We start from the raw sequence: 15679 nt of genomic DNA, 5'->3' as shown, positions 1-15679 counted from the left end.
TTGCCATAAATAAATTTAAAACGATTTTTAATTTGTTCATCTTTTTAGTGATCTACGTAGAATTATCCCATTAATCAAAGTCAAGTTTATTTTCTTTTAGTTTGTCAACTGTTCTTTTCCCTTTTGTTGATGTTATTACATATTTCTCTTCTCCAAGTTTATGGCACTGGTTCATTTTTCCACAATTTTTCAAATACTAGAAGAGGCTCAACAATCACCTGGGATAGTTCTTTCTGTATATGAGAACATATTTCCTCTGGGTTAGGCAACTTGAATTCATCAGGGGCAACTAGGTCTTCTCTGAAGATTTCCTTATTTTATCTTATGTATTGCCTCACTAATTGGCCTTGTATTTTTGTTCCATCACTTGCAGCACAAAGGTCATTCAGCTGAGCAGAGAAAACAGAAACTGAGTAATCATGAAGAAAGTCTACCTTCTCTCTTGACAATCATCAATATTCTATGCTCCACCCAAGCAGAGAGTCTACTTTTTCTATCAAATGATGCTAAAACTAAATTTTTTTTTCTCTTACAACCTCAAGCTCATTTTGTTTTAATAGTATGCATGCACGCGTGTAGTCGCATACACACACACACACACACACTTTTTCTTAGATATTAGAAATGTTTTCCTCTGTTTTCAGAATCTTATTCATGAGCATCTCCCATTCCTCATAGGCTGATTTCCTTTCTAGAATTTTAGTCAATGGAATACTATTGATCCTTTCTGCAAACACTTTGAATCTTATTTTCCAAAAATTCCATCATATTATATCTACATTTTCTCTATCACAAATTCTGGGGTTCCAAGTATTTCCAACAAGTAGTTCCTCCTTATACAAAATAGAATTTCTCCTCATTGATTCCTCTTTTTTATTTTATTTTTTTATTTAAGGTGATGGGGTTAAGTGACTTGCCCAAGATCACACAGCTAGGCAATTATTAAGTGTCTGTGGTCAAATTTGAACTCAGGTCCTCCTGACTCCAGGGCCAGTGTTCTATCCACTGCACCACCCAGATGCCCCCATTCCTCTTTTTTTAAGATGATAATGAAGGTAATAATAAAGGATATTAGCTATTCTGGTTTTGGCAGAGCTTATGTAAATAAAAGATAATATGAGAAGGGGAAGAACACTAACAACTGAGAGAATCAAAAAACTTGTTGAGTAAAAGGGAACCCTTGAGCTGAAGCTTATATGGAGTCAATCTTAAGGGATAGAAGAGAGTGGATTCCAGGTACCTTCTACAGCCTGAGTTGGAGATGAGAAAGGTAATATCAAGGAGGCAATATCAGTTGGCTAAAATTTGGGAAACATGAAGAGGAATAACATAAATGGAGTCAAGGAAGACAGATGAGAGACAACAGAACAACTAGAATTTATTCAGATTTACTATATGCATACATTATGGTATAGTCAAAATCTGGAATGTCAGAAGCAAAGTGAGAAAGGGAAAAAAAGATGACTAGTCTGAGCCCTTTATCAAAATGGAGATCCCAGATGAGCTAACTAATAGAAAATGAGAACCTGGATGATGGAAGCATATTGCAGAGTGAGGAGGATGCAAGTACTGAGGTAACTGAAACATGGCTTCAAAGTCTAAAAGTCAGAGGCAAAACTAGGAGAAGAAAAATAGGAAGTGGGAGTCAGATTATGGAAGGGTTTTTTTTTGGGGGGGGGGGTTGGGGGGGTTAGGGTTTTTGCAAGGCAGTGGGGTTAAGTGGCTTGCCCAAGGCCACACAGCTAGGTAATTATTAAGTGTCTGAGGTGAGATTTGAACTCAGGTACTCCTGACACCAGAGCCGGTGCTCTATCTACTGTGCCACCTAGCTGCCCCAATGGAAGGTTTTAAATGCTGAATTGATCAATTTTTATTTTTGTCATAGAAGCATTTGGAAACTAAACTAGACTCTCAAGCAGAGAAATAATAGTCAGACCTATGTTTTGGTAATATTAATTTGACTATTATTGGAGTATGAAGTCTAGAGGGGAAAGACTGGGATTAAGGAGATCAATTAGGAAATTATTACATTTCTTTAAGCAAGATATAGCTGTTTAGATATGAACTGTAACAATAGCTATATGTATAGCTATATGATTATAAGATTTGTTAAGGGGATAAATTTGATAAGATTTGATTAGATAAGATAAATTTGATAATATTTGTATAAAAGGAGAGAAGAGTCTAAGATGAATCTAAGCTTGTAAATTTCTATGGCTACAATTATGACCCTTAATAGAAAAAAGGAAGTTCAGAGGAAGGAAAGGTTTGGTAAAGACAATTAGTTCCATTTTATACTTTTGAAGATTCAGGGTATATTAAAGTAGAGATGTACCAGTTGATATGGGATTGGAATTTAGAAGAGGGATTAGGGCTGACTATGTAGAATTGGGAATCAGGCACGGATTTAATAATTGAACTCAGAAACCAAAGAGAAAGAAGAGTCTAGTGCAGTTGTTTCATGAGATGCTCGTGCTTTCATGGGCAAAAGATGACTGATGTCCCAGAAATGGAGACTGAAAAATAACAGTCAGATAGGAGGGTGGTGAGGGATCAGGGTCATGGAAGTCAAAGAAAGAAAGAATATCTGGATCAGGGGTTCTTAAAATTTTCTGTGTCATTTACCCCTTTGACAATCTGGTGAATGGTATGGAACTATTTATGAGAATAATAATTTTAAATGCATGCAATAAAGCGCATAGGATTACAAAAGAAACCAATTATATTGAAATGTAGCTAATGAAATGGTTTTTGTTCACACATCTCAACTAAAACCCCTGATATAGGAGAAGGACGTGTTTGACATCATCAAAAGCTTCAGACAAGAAAGATGAATAATAAACTGAGAACATAATAAACTGAAAATAACCCTTGGATTTAGCAGTTCTGAGACCATTGATAGCCTTAGAGAGAACAATTTCGGTAGAATGATAGGTCAGGAAGTCAGATTCCAAGAGGTTGAGAGGTGAGCAGTGGGTGAGTAGAAAATGATTTTCTAAAAGTTTAGTTTAAAAAAGGCAAAAGAGACTTATGGTCAAATGCAAGGTTTTTTTGGTTCATGGATTTCCAGCTTGACTTTACTTTGTAGTATAGAAATCATTTGGAGCCATTTAATGAGATATCAAGATTTTGATGCTCTATCAAATTAATACAGCATATGGATTTTTGCCCATCAAAGATACCAGGAAAATAAAAGGTACAACTATGATATTTGGGCAGCATCATAAAATATGACATGAGCAAAACTTGAAAGTTATAAAACTTAAGGATGCTATATATAGTTCTATGAAGTCTAGAATTTCCTTAATGTTAAGAAAACAGATAGTATGTGAGCTTATATAATCAACACTTGAGTCCAATAAGCATACAAATAAAAAGATTATATTTAAAAGATAGAACTATTGTATCAAATTGTATTTTTTCTGATCAATGAATATATGTTCATACTGGGGTTTCCCTGAGAAAACAGACATAAACACATACAACACTCAAATACATAATAGATAAATTGAACATAATATTAACAAATCTATTACATATTAGTCATCCCAGAAGATAGTAGTACATGATATTAACAGGAGAGGTGGAAAATTTAGGGGCATAGAACTCTTCAGCCTCATAGAAATAGTTACAAAAGCAGGGTGGATGATATTGATTTGATATATGATCAATAAGGGCTTTTTAAATATATTAAGGCAATGGGGTTAAGTGACTTACCAAGGTCACACAGCTAGGCTATTATTATTATTATGTGTCTGAGGTCACATTTGAACTCAGGTCTTCCTGACTTGACTAACCAGGGCCAGTGCTCTATCCACATGCCACTCAGCTGCCCCAATCATTAGGCTTTTCTACAACTGTATTAGCTGAAATTTAAATTTCTCCTAATTAGATAGTAGTAATTATTATTAGTCTTCCCATAAATATATTTTTGTTTCATTTCTTATTCAATAAATTTTGGTAATATTGGGCGGCTAGGTGGCATAGTGGATAAAGCACCGGCCTTGAAGTCAGGAGTACCTAGGTTCAAATCCAGTCTCAGACACTTACTAATTACCTAGCTGTGTGGCCTTGGGCAAGCCACTTAACCCCATTTGCCTTGCAAAAAAAACCTAAAAAAAAATTTAGTAATATTAATTTGACTGTTATTGGAATATGAAGTCTAGAGGGGAAAGACTGGGATTAGTAGCTACTATATGCCAGGTACTGTGCTAATGCTAGGGATACAAATATTAAAAAATAAACACAATTTCTGCCATCAAGATGCTTATGATCTGATGGGATAAGAATTCAAAAGGAATCTGAAAAGCAGAGGGAAGAAAAGCACCAGGGAACAGATTTTGGGACAAAATGGGAAAGTCCTAAAAAGCAAGGTTAGAAATTTGATATTCTAAGCTGAGGGCCCTTTCTTAAAAGGAGGATTTGTAGTTCATGGCTCCACCTTCCAAGGGACCAAGAATGATAATGATTTGAAGTACCAGGATGATGAGATTTCCCAAAAGTGAACTTTCTGGAGTAGGGTATTTTTAATATCATCACAAGTTGCTTCAAGTGAGTTGAAGCTTCATAAATGCAGAAAATGAAGATCTGACTTTCTGTTCTCAAATCAGTGAGAATATAGCGATCATCAATGCTATCAAATTTCTATCAATTAGGGGCAGCTAGGTGGTACAGTGGATAGAGCACTGGCCCTGGAGTCAGGAATACCTGACTTCAAATCTGGCCTCAGACACTTAATAATTACCTGGCTGTGTGGTTTTGGGCAAGCCACTTAACCCTATTTGCCTTGCAAAAACCTAAAAAAAAAAAAAAAAAAAAAAAAAAATTTCTATCAATTGGTTTCAAGAACAGTAAGGCTGGTCTGATTTTTTCACCCAGGTTCTCCAATTTCTGTAATAGTATTAAATTCTATTTGATAGGTAGCAACATACTTTTCCTTGTGCTACCACATTATGTGCAAAAGAAATTTTACAAATATAAATATCTGACTTAGATTTAACCTAGTTCTGGGAATAATGATCTGACATGAGCTGACATTTTTGATGTTTTTAATTAAGATTTAGGACACAGAACTCTGACCACCTTGCTCTACTTCTTTTACCATGAGTTTTACATGACTAGGGTCCCAAATGAGTTGCTTGCAGCTAACAATTTCTCCTTCAGACTTTACAACAACAACTTGTCCATTTTTTTTACAATAATTTCTTCAGCTGACTAATTCAACATATGGATACCCCTATAAATGGCACTTAACCTCAAAATCCTTGGGATCTTGCCATATCTTGCCATATCACCACAAAGTTTAATTCTGTTGATGATTTAATAACATGGTTGATTTAAATAGTCATCAGTGTTGTAAAGGACAAGGGTATTAAGAAATCTATGACATCCTGGTTCTTGTATACCATCTCACCTTGTAGTCTTCCTAGGATCAATACCCTCAGAAGTTCTGGAGTCTTTTTCATCAAAGTTGGCAGCATGTGCTAACGATTTCCTGAACTATCTTTTTTCAAACAACTCCTTAGCACTAGATGCCAAGATTATGCCTTAGTGAAAGGAACTTGGCAGATTTCTCTTCCCTAGTAGATAGTTTCCTTCATTCACTTTGAAGTACAGATATTTGATGACTTCTATGTAAAGTAGCATCTTAACCAGTTGACCATTAGACATAGAGAATTTAGAAATTAAGTCCTCTATCCAGACTCTTTCCCTTACTTTAGAGACTGATAAGGAGCTTGGTATATTAAAACTTTTGTATAAATCATCAATAATATAATAGATACCATTTCACCTCTGTAATAGGACCTTCTTTCCATTTACTGATATGAAGCCAGAAAAGATGTGTTGTTGAGATAGTGGCAATTCACTTAATTTCCCTTTGGCTCAATCCCATTCATTGTTAAAGTCAGTTCCCATACTAATTACATTGTACTTCTCATCCATGGCAGGGACAGGAGGAAAAAAAGGGGGAGGGGAGAAGGAAGAAAAATTAGTGGGGGGGGGGAGAAAGGGAGAAAGAGCTAGAAAGGGAGAAAAACCAAACCAAAGAGAATTGCAAAGAGTAAAGAAGCACTGCAATGTTTTGAGAACACAAGGAGGACATAAAATGAAATTGTAAAAAAGAAGAAAACCCTCCCCACATGTGGCCACAGACTGGAAGGTAGAAGGAAGAGATACAGGGAAAGTAAGCAGGAGGATCAGGGGGGAAAAGGTGTAAAATGAGAGGAGCAAGGCTTTTAAGGATGGTAGATCTGGATATGCTTATAGGTGGCAGGTAAGGAACCAAGAAATTAAGAAAGATTGAAGATAGAAAGGAAAATGGGAATTGGGGGAGAAAGCTGTTTAAGGCGTTGGGACAGGAAGTTGCATCAAGGGCACTAGTAGAAAGGGTTGTTCTTGGCAAGAAGGAAAGGATGAGAAACTGGCAATGTTGAAAGAATGAAATATGAGGAATAATGTGAATAGCGAATGAATGTGAATGGAGAAATTATAGTTTATTACATGCCCTCAATTGAGAAATTTGTCCAGTTTCTCATCCTTTCCTTCTCCTTGCCAAGAATAACCCTTGTGCTAGTGCCCTTGATGAAACCTCTTGTCCCAACGCCTTCAACAACTTTCTCCCCCAATTCCCATTTTCCTCTCTAACTTCAATCTTTCTTAATTTCCTGCACAGTGGAATACCTCTCAAAGCAACTAAACAGATTTACCTCTTTGACCTCAGACCAATTGAGGCAAAGAGGTAAATCTGATCCATTGCCTTGAGAGGTATTCCACTGTGCAGAATGGTGAAGCAGTAGGAGAAACTGAAGCAGAGCAATAAAAGAAGTTACTTTAGGAAGAAAATAATTTAATAGAAAAATATAGAATAAAGTAAAAGGAAACTTATGAGAGGTGTTATTATGAAGATTTAAAAAAGAGATTTGGAATAGTAGTAAAGGAAATGTGATCCAAAATTAATCCAATAGATGTTTTTAAAATCCCTTTAAAAGGAGTAGCATAAGAAGATCAAATAGTAATTATCTAATCAACATGATGAGTTCAAAGAGTGAGGCACTTGTTTGCAACTTTAATTATACCTGGATCTTAGGGAAACCTGGACCTATGCTACATTTAGTTTCTTCAGAACTCCCTCCTGCCTCTAGGATGAGGTACAATCTCCTCAGTTTGGCACGAAAAGCTTAGCATAATCTGGATCCAGGCAATTTGTCCAAGCTTACTATACATAACTCCCCTTCATGTGCTCTAATTTCATAGGATCATAAATCTACAAGCAAAAAGGACCTCAAAAACCAAAAACTATAAACTCTTCATTTTATAGATGGAGGAACTGACAAAATAGCCTTCCTTCCATTTCTTATATACAATCTTCCATCTCCCAACTCTATGCCTTTGCAAAGGCTGCTACCCCCACTTCCTGCCTCCCAGCTGACCATAGTTGAAATGCACTCCTTTTAACTTTAAAGTTTTAGAAACACTAGCTACCTTCAAAGCACAGCTCATGTGTGCTCTTCTAAATAAAGATTTTCCTAATGTCTCTAGCTGTCTGCAGTCTCTTTTTATTAATTCACTTTTTAAAACCTCTGAATTATCTCTGGCCTTATCATTCACATGAAAGTGAAATTCTTTCCAAACTTACCAATGATCTCTAATTTGTTCATAGCCTCTTCTCCATTTTCATCCACTTGACTTTTTTACAGCATTGGTGATCTCCTTCTCTTTCTTCTTCAATAGTCTCTTCTTTCTGAATTTTTTTTAAGATTTCATTTATTTTTTAATAATTACCTAGCTGTGTGGCCTTGGGCAAGCCACTTAAGCCCATTTGCCTTGCAAAAACCTAAAAAAAAAAAAAGATTTCATTTATTTTGAGTTTTACAGTTTTTTCCCCGAATCTTACTTTCCACCCCCCCCAAAGAAGGCAATTTGCCAGTCTTTACATTGTTTCCATGGTGTACATTGATCCAAACTGAATGTGATGAGAGAGAAATCATATCCTTAAGGAAGAAACATAAAGTATAAGAGATAGCAAGATCAGACAATAAGTTATCAGTTTGTTTTGTTTTTTTATAAATTAAAGGTAATAGTCCTTGGTCTTTGTTCAAACTCCACAGCTCTTTCTCTGGATACAGATGGTATTCTCCATTGCAGACAGTCTTTCTGAATTTTTAATGGTACTGTTTCTTCCTCGTTATTCTGCCTGTATGACCAAAATTACCCATCTCCTTACAGAAAGAGGATAAATATTGCTCACCTTCCATCTGATGCAGACTCATCTTCTGTCTGAGCTCCAGAAGTAAAGAGAATAGTAAAGAGGGGAACTTCCAGAGTTGTATATATTACCCAGAGGAAGAGAAGAGTTTCCATCATGTAGCAAGTGTCTCCTATTTGATTTCAACTACCTGTTAGGAGAGTAAGAAGGAGCTGTAGAAGGAAGAGAAGAGCTATAGGGGGCCCTCCATCTAATGCTTTGTACGTCTTCTCTTTGATCTCCAGCTTCCCTTAAAAAGAGAAGAGATTAATGATTAACAGACACCCATCTGGCTATATCCCATGCATCCAAGTAATTCTGAATTCCTTCAAGTCATCATTCATTCTCTATTCCCTATTCCCCTTTACCTGATTCTTTATTCCCATCCTCATCAAACTTGCTACCTAATTCTTTATTCCTATACTTCTCAATCTACTTACTGAAAATTCCCAATTAAATTCTGCCCACTACTTCAACCATACTCATTGAAATGGTTGCTTCATAAGCATTTAATTTGTTTTCATCTTTAACTTTTTTTCTTTTCCCATTCTTTCCATCTTCTAACAATCACTGAGACCTACTTTAATGATTCTACTGACTCTATTTTAATGATAGAGTCTTTGTGACCACTCTTTCCAACATTGGTTGCATTTTCACTCATTCTCCTTGTCTAACTTGTTGAGGTGGGGAAGTTAAATAACTCTATGCTCCTCATTGTCATTTTCAGGTTTTCTCTCTGACACAATTCCTCAATAATCTTTTCTCCTTTGAGTTGCATACAACCCATATCTTCTACCAAAAAAAAAATAAGAAAAAACTCAGTAGCAAGTGTCCACAGACCTCCAGTACATTTCCCTTCCTTCCTCAATGGGTCACAATCTTTCTCTTCTCTCTAATACCTGACCTCATTATTAGGGTCAACATATATATTGACATGCCTTCAAATGCCTTAACCTTCCAAGTTAATCTATTCATTTCCTATGACATATTCCTAAAGCTCACTTAAGACACACACTGATCATCCATGAATTCACCACCTCTTTGTCCAAGAATTCTAAAATTCCCTTATCTACCAACAGACTATTGACCAATTCTTTGTCCACACCATGACTTCCAACACATGAACCTCCAAGTTCTCTCTGAGGTCATCACTTTTTCACTGGTCACCCTTTGTTTCTCTATCCAACTTCCTTCATGGATGAATCAATTCAATTCTATACCCTCCATCCCTTGCATTTGCTTCTATACAAGTTCTACAAATGCTAATGAAACAGGAAGCAGAGAAAATTATACAACCATTCTGAGTCCACTAAAAATTTATGTTATATAAACTCAACTGAGCTTTCACTGCTGCTAAGCAATTCTAAATCTCCCTTATCTGTTCATCATACCATCCCCTACAATGTTCTCCTAAATGTTTTCATTCCTTCTCAAATCTTCAATGGCATTTCCTCCTCTTATCCTCTTAGCTGAGAATCTTGACACATATTTCACTGGAGAAAAAAAGAGGTTATTCATAAAAAGCTCCCTCTTCTCACCTATTTCTCATATCACACCACTTAAATACTTTCAACTACCATCTCTTCCCTCACTCATTGAAATGGCCCTTCTCTTTGCTAGCTAAATCCCTCTACATGTACCAATGATCCTCTTCAGTTCCCTTTTTCATTCCCACTCTCATTTATTAATTATCTCTCCCTGTCTTTTGGCTGCTTCTTTTCTGACTATAAATATGTCTATCCCATCCTCAAAATGCAGTCACTTGATCTTTCCATAACTATCATCCTGTAGTTCTTCTGCCTTTTGTGGCTAAACTCATTTGAAAAGACTTTACAATAGGTGCCTCCACTTCCCTCTCTTCTCATTTTCTTCTTAACTCTCTATAACCTGCCTTTTGACCTCATCCTTCAACAGAAATAGATATATCCAAAGTTTCCAGTTATCTCTTATTTGCTAAATCCAATGACTTTTTCTCAATCCTCATCCTTCTTGATGAGAATCAGGTTTCAACATTGTCAGTTACCCTCTTCTTGATACTCTCTTCTCTTTGGTTCATGAGATACTACTCTCTCCTGGTTATCCTCTTACATAGGTACTTCATTGAAGCCTCTTTTGCTGGATCTTCATGCAGGTCACCACTAAGAGTGAGTACCCCTCTGGACTTGGTCCCAGGTCCTCTACTCTACCCCCAAAATGAGTATTAGAAAATCTCATGGATTCAATTATCATTTCTATGCTAACGATTTTCATATCAATTTATCCATCTCTGACCTCTATGCTGACCTTTAGATTCAAATCTCCAACTGCCTTTGGACAACTTAAACTGGATGTTCAATAGACATCTTAAACACTTCAAGTCCAAAACTAAACTCATTATCTTTCCCTCTAAATCCTCCTCCCTCCAAACATCTATTTGGAGAACCACAATTCTCCCATTCTCCCAGATACACAATCTAGGTTTTATCCTCAATTTCTCACTATTTCTCACTACCCTCCACCAAATTCAGTCTATTGATAAGGCTTGATCAAAGTGTCTAGATGAATCTTCTTCATGACACATGTTTATGCTTCTGGTAGATGCGCCTAAATACAGATCAGACATCTTCTGGAGCATTATTTTCAGACCTGTGCACATTTTTAGAAGAATATTGAGAAATTGGAATAAGGTTTTAAAAAGTCTAACCTGAATGATTAGAGTAATGAAAATTACATCAGAGTTGGTTGAAGGAACTAGAAAGCAAAAGTGAAGTTATAGAGCAGGATTTCTTAAAGCTTTTTTGGTGTCATATTAGTCTAGAGTTCTATAGATCCCTTCATGAATAAGGATTTTGGATGTATGATTTTAAATGCATGGAAATTATAAAGGACTCTAAAGAAAGTCAATTACATTGAAATTAAGATGTAACTGGATTAAGAACTCCTAGATGGGCAGCTAAGTGGTACAGTGGATAGAGCACTGGCCCTGGAGTCAGGAGGACCTGAGTTCAAATTTGATCTAAGACACTTGATACTTACTAGTTGTGTGTGACCTTTGACAAGTCACTTAATCCCATTGTCTCACAAAAAAAAGATGAAGAACTCCAAGTTGTAGAAAAATCCTAGCCATTTCCAAGGATTTGAAAGGAATAGAATTGTTCTTCCCAGAGAGGAAATGAAGGGAGAGAAGAGCAGAGATTCAGGTTTGTTATAAGGAAAAACACCCTAATTCAAATTATCTCAAGGATAAAAAGGCTATTTCTACCTACCTACCTCAGGAGGCTTCTTCTGCATGGAAGTTTTCTAGCAAAAAATGGATGACAATTTGGTATAGAAGAGAAATGAGAAATCTCACCTCTCAGTCATATCAAATAATAAGAGACAGAGTCATCCCAGGAAATTATTCTTGAGAAAAAAATCAGTTTCACACCAACAATGAGTTAGTATAAAACATAGGAACAAAGATAGTTCAGATGTCTCTTGTTGAGAAGGATTCAGAATTCTTCAGAGGAATAAAGAGCAGTGAAATGAAGTGAAGTTCCCTTGCTTGGAATGGTATGTGCTAGATTACTCTTAACTGGGAATGGTAGGAGTTGCTTTAGGACAATTATAGTTCACTGGCTGTTATGGAGCTGCTTAAGGAATGATAAGGTCACATCAGAGGAGTCACGACTTAGAAGAAGAAGAATTCAGTTTCACAGTTTATTCCAAAAAGTATCACATTAACTGAGACCAGAGGAATTCATTCACACTTACAGGATGTTCTTTTTATTCTACTCCCAGCCCTCTGAACCAACACATATGCAAGAATTTGAGGAATGCATTTATCTTCTCCAGATGAAGTCAGCATCTGTTTACTGCTAAACGTGGTAGAAAACCTGTTGGATCTTTATCAAGTGATGAGATAAAAACTTTGTATAGAATTCTCCTGTTTCTTTTTAAAAGTCTAGAATTAGTTATATTAAAGAAAATGATTAATTATAAAGTCTAAAGTGAATCATTAAGCAGTCATCTTCCCTAGTGCAAAACAAAAATGAATAAAATAGGCATAGTTCTCTAGTAGACCATCTAAAACATAGGCTTTTTAAATATTTCTTATTGAATTTCATAATATTGCTGAAAATGTCATAAAAGCAAACTTAATTATATAATACTACATGTGGCCATTAAGTAAAATTCCAATATTTTAATCTGATGAAAAGTATATTTGTTGAATCAGACAGTCTTTAGACCTTCAAGATAAGACTGAATCATCTGAGGGTTAGCCTTTAAATACAAACACCATACACAGTTTCCCCATATGTTCCTCTACTAACATATGGCATACCACATTAATTTCACTAAAAGACTGCTTACAAAAAGCAAGAAAGTGGGTGCTAGAACATGGAAATTTCTCCAAAGTCTAAGAGACTCCTTATGTTCCTGCAGATAAAACATAGTTTGTGGATTCAGAATGTATACATGAAATGCAATCTGAATTTCCATTTTCTTTGGCTGGGTCACTGAGTATGCCAATGACTTTTTTTTTTCATGTTGCTCATTTTAGTAAATTCACTTTCTTGTTTTTCCTAGTTCTCTATGGAAAGACATTTTCCTAATAAAAGTATGCTGCTATAGTACCAGGGCAATACTACCTGCTTATGACATAAGATGGGGGAAATCGCTTCACTAGCAAAACAATACAATTCTTTGTTTCAGATTTCAAGTTCATTGATTTCTTTTCAAAAGTAACTTTTATGACTTAAAATTAGGCTGACTCCTAGCTGTACCTAGGAACAACTAACTTTGAAAAGAGCAAGCAAGCTCAGAAACCAGATTGTATTGCTTGACCAGGAGTACCACATCCAGATTTTCTATTCTTCTCCATGTTTATGCACCTCCAACAGAAAAGCTGTTCACTTCCTCCTTAAGCAAGCATTTATTAAGAATTTACAATGTACTGGGGCAGCTAAGTAGCTCAGTGGATAGAGCACCAGTACTGAAATCAGGAGAACCTAAGTTCAAATCTGACCTCAGATAATTATCTAACTGTATAACCTTGGGCAAGTCACTTAACCCTATTGCCTTGCACAAAAAAAAAAAAAGCGTTTACAATGTGCAAGGCAGCCAGGTGGTGCAATAGATAGAGCACCAATTCTGGAGTCAGGAAGTTTGAGATAAATCTGACCTCAGACAATTGATATTTACTAGCTGTGTGACCTTGGACAAGTCACTTAACCCCAATTGCCTACCATCCAGGGCCATCTTCAGTCATCTTGATTCATATCTGGTCAATGGACCTAGATGGCTCTGGAGGAGAAAGTGAAGTTGGTGACAATTCATTTGTTTGTCATGGCATCATCTCCCTGATGTCATGGTCTTCTTCCAAAACAAAGGAGAAACATCATCATCTCATCATCATCATCACAATGTGCCAGGCACTTTTTTCAAGCACAAACAAGAATGAAATAATTCTTGCTCTCAAGGATCTTACATCAATCAAAACACATGTTCACATAAGACAAAAATGTAACAAGATAATTGAGGCAGATAGGCACAGTGGAAGACCTGAGTTCATATCCAACTCAGATACTTACTAGCTATATGACCCTGGGCAAATCATTTTACCCTGTTTGCCTCAGTTTCCTCATCTGTAAAATGATCTGGAGAAAGAAATGGAAAATCACTCCGGTATGTCTGCCAAGAAAATGTCAAAAGAGAGCATGAAGAGTCAAACATGACCATACAACAAGATATTTGAGAGACTAAGGAGAAATAGCTAGAGGCATAAAAAAAGTCTTGATGTAAAAGCATGTCAAGGATTGAAGGTAACTAAGGATTTTAAGAGGAAAAGGTGAGAAGGGAATGCATTCCAGGAAAATCAACGCAAAGACAAGAAATTGAACGTCAAGAAAAGCAAGACTAGTTGGTCTGTAATGAAGAATGTTTTAAGGAAGCAAGACATAATAGAACTTTTAAAGAAGAATGGATCCAGGTGGTCAAAATATAAATGACAAATAGAAGGGAAAGGAAAGGGAATTACTAAGCACTTACTCTGTATTAGACACTGTGCTAAAGGATATACATATATTATTAAATTGAACCTTCACAGCAATGCTCTCAAATAGGTGCTCATTTGAGGAAACTGAGACAAACAGGTTAAATGACTTGCCCATGGTTACATAACTAGTAAGTGTCTGAAGTAGTTTTGAACTCAGGTCTTCCTGACTCCCAGCCCAGCATTCTATCATAGAAATAACAGGAAAATCTAGTAGTTTACTTAGAAAGACATTCTTAAACCTGTGATTAAGGAAAGCCAATATGATAGGTATGTCAAGGATGAATCATAGAGGAGTAAAACTTCAAGCAGATAAACCACTTACAAGGGTATACTGCAATAGTCTAGGTGAAAAGTGATACAGTGTTCTTTCTATGATTTCTTAATTGTCAAATCCTCTTACTTTTTTTTTTTAGGTTTTTGCAAGGCAAATGGAGTTAAGTGGCTTGCCCAAGGCCACACAGCTAGGTAATTATTAAGTGTCTGAGACCAGATTTGAACCCAGGTACTCCTGACTCCAAGGGCAGTGCTTTATCCACTACACCACCTAGCTGCCCCATCCTCTTACTTCTTGACCTCTACAATCTTTAAGAGATTCAATACCCTTCCTCTCCTGAATATCATCTTTCTTCTGATGATGATATTTGTCTGTCGTTCTGGAAGAAGTCCATTTGGAATTTGTAAGTATATTACTAACATTAGTTTGTTGTCTATAGTTTCAGCATAATATAGTTTCCTTGTTTATTGCTATGCTTTGTGGATTTACTCGATGACAATATTTTTTTCTCATCCCTTCAGGTTTATTAAGTCTTTGTTTTTTAAATGTTTCTTGTGAGCAACAGATCAAAGAATTTTGTTTTCTTGTCCAATCTGTTACCTATTTTCTTTTTATTGGATTATTTAACCTCTTCTTTTTTTCAGGTTGGTCCTATTCCCACTTACCCTTTTCTTCACATTACTGATCCTCCCCTTTGTTTTGTTTAATTCCATTTTCAGTCCTGCTTTTATCTTTTCTTTTTATTCTTCCACCCTTTTTTACTCTCAATCAGTAGATTACTCATTCTTCTCTTCCTCTTTACTAGTTCTATTTACTAAAGTTTTAAAATTTCATTTTTATATCCCTTCCAGGGAAAATTTCAGTCATTTCCAAATTTTCATGACCCCTCTATGGAGTTTTCTTCACAAAGATACTTTGCCATTCCTTTCTCCAGTGAGTTAAAGCTAACAAGAGCTAAGTGCCTTGCCCTAGATCACAAATAGTAAGTTTAGAGTCCAGATTTGAACTCAGATCTTCATGACTTCAGTCCCAGTGCACTTTCCATTAAAAATGTCTCCTACTGGTCTCTCTACTGACATTCCTTTACCATTATTGTCATTGAATGGGGCATTCATTTCATGCATTTCAATTGTCTGGAGTGTTC

The 15679-nt window shown here is 36.1% G+C and overlaps 1 pseudogene; it reads right to left on the bottom strand.

The window, feature by feature from the left end:
• The window catches only part of LOC141499204 (rab GDP dissociation inhibitor beta-like), a 29387-nt pseudogene extending 23444 nt beyond the window's left edge, over positions 1-5943 (bottom strand).
• Between the last annotated feature and the right edge of the window lie 9736 nt (positions 5944-15679).

The sequence above is a fragment of the Macrotis lagotis genome, chromosome X (assembly GCF_037893015.1).
Source record: "Macrotis lagotis isolate mMagLag1 chromosome X, bilby.v1.9.chrom.fasta, whole genome shotgun sequence".
In the NCBI taxonomy this organism is placed as follows: Eukaryota; Metazoa; Chordata; class Mammalia; order Peramelemorphia; family Peramelidae; genus Macrotis; species Macrotis lagotis.
Note: the sequence above shows the minus strand (reverse complement) of the source record. Positions and strands in the feature narration are given on the sequence as shown.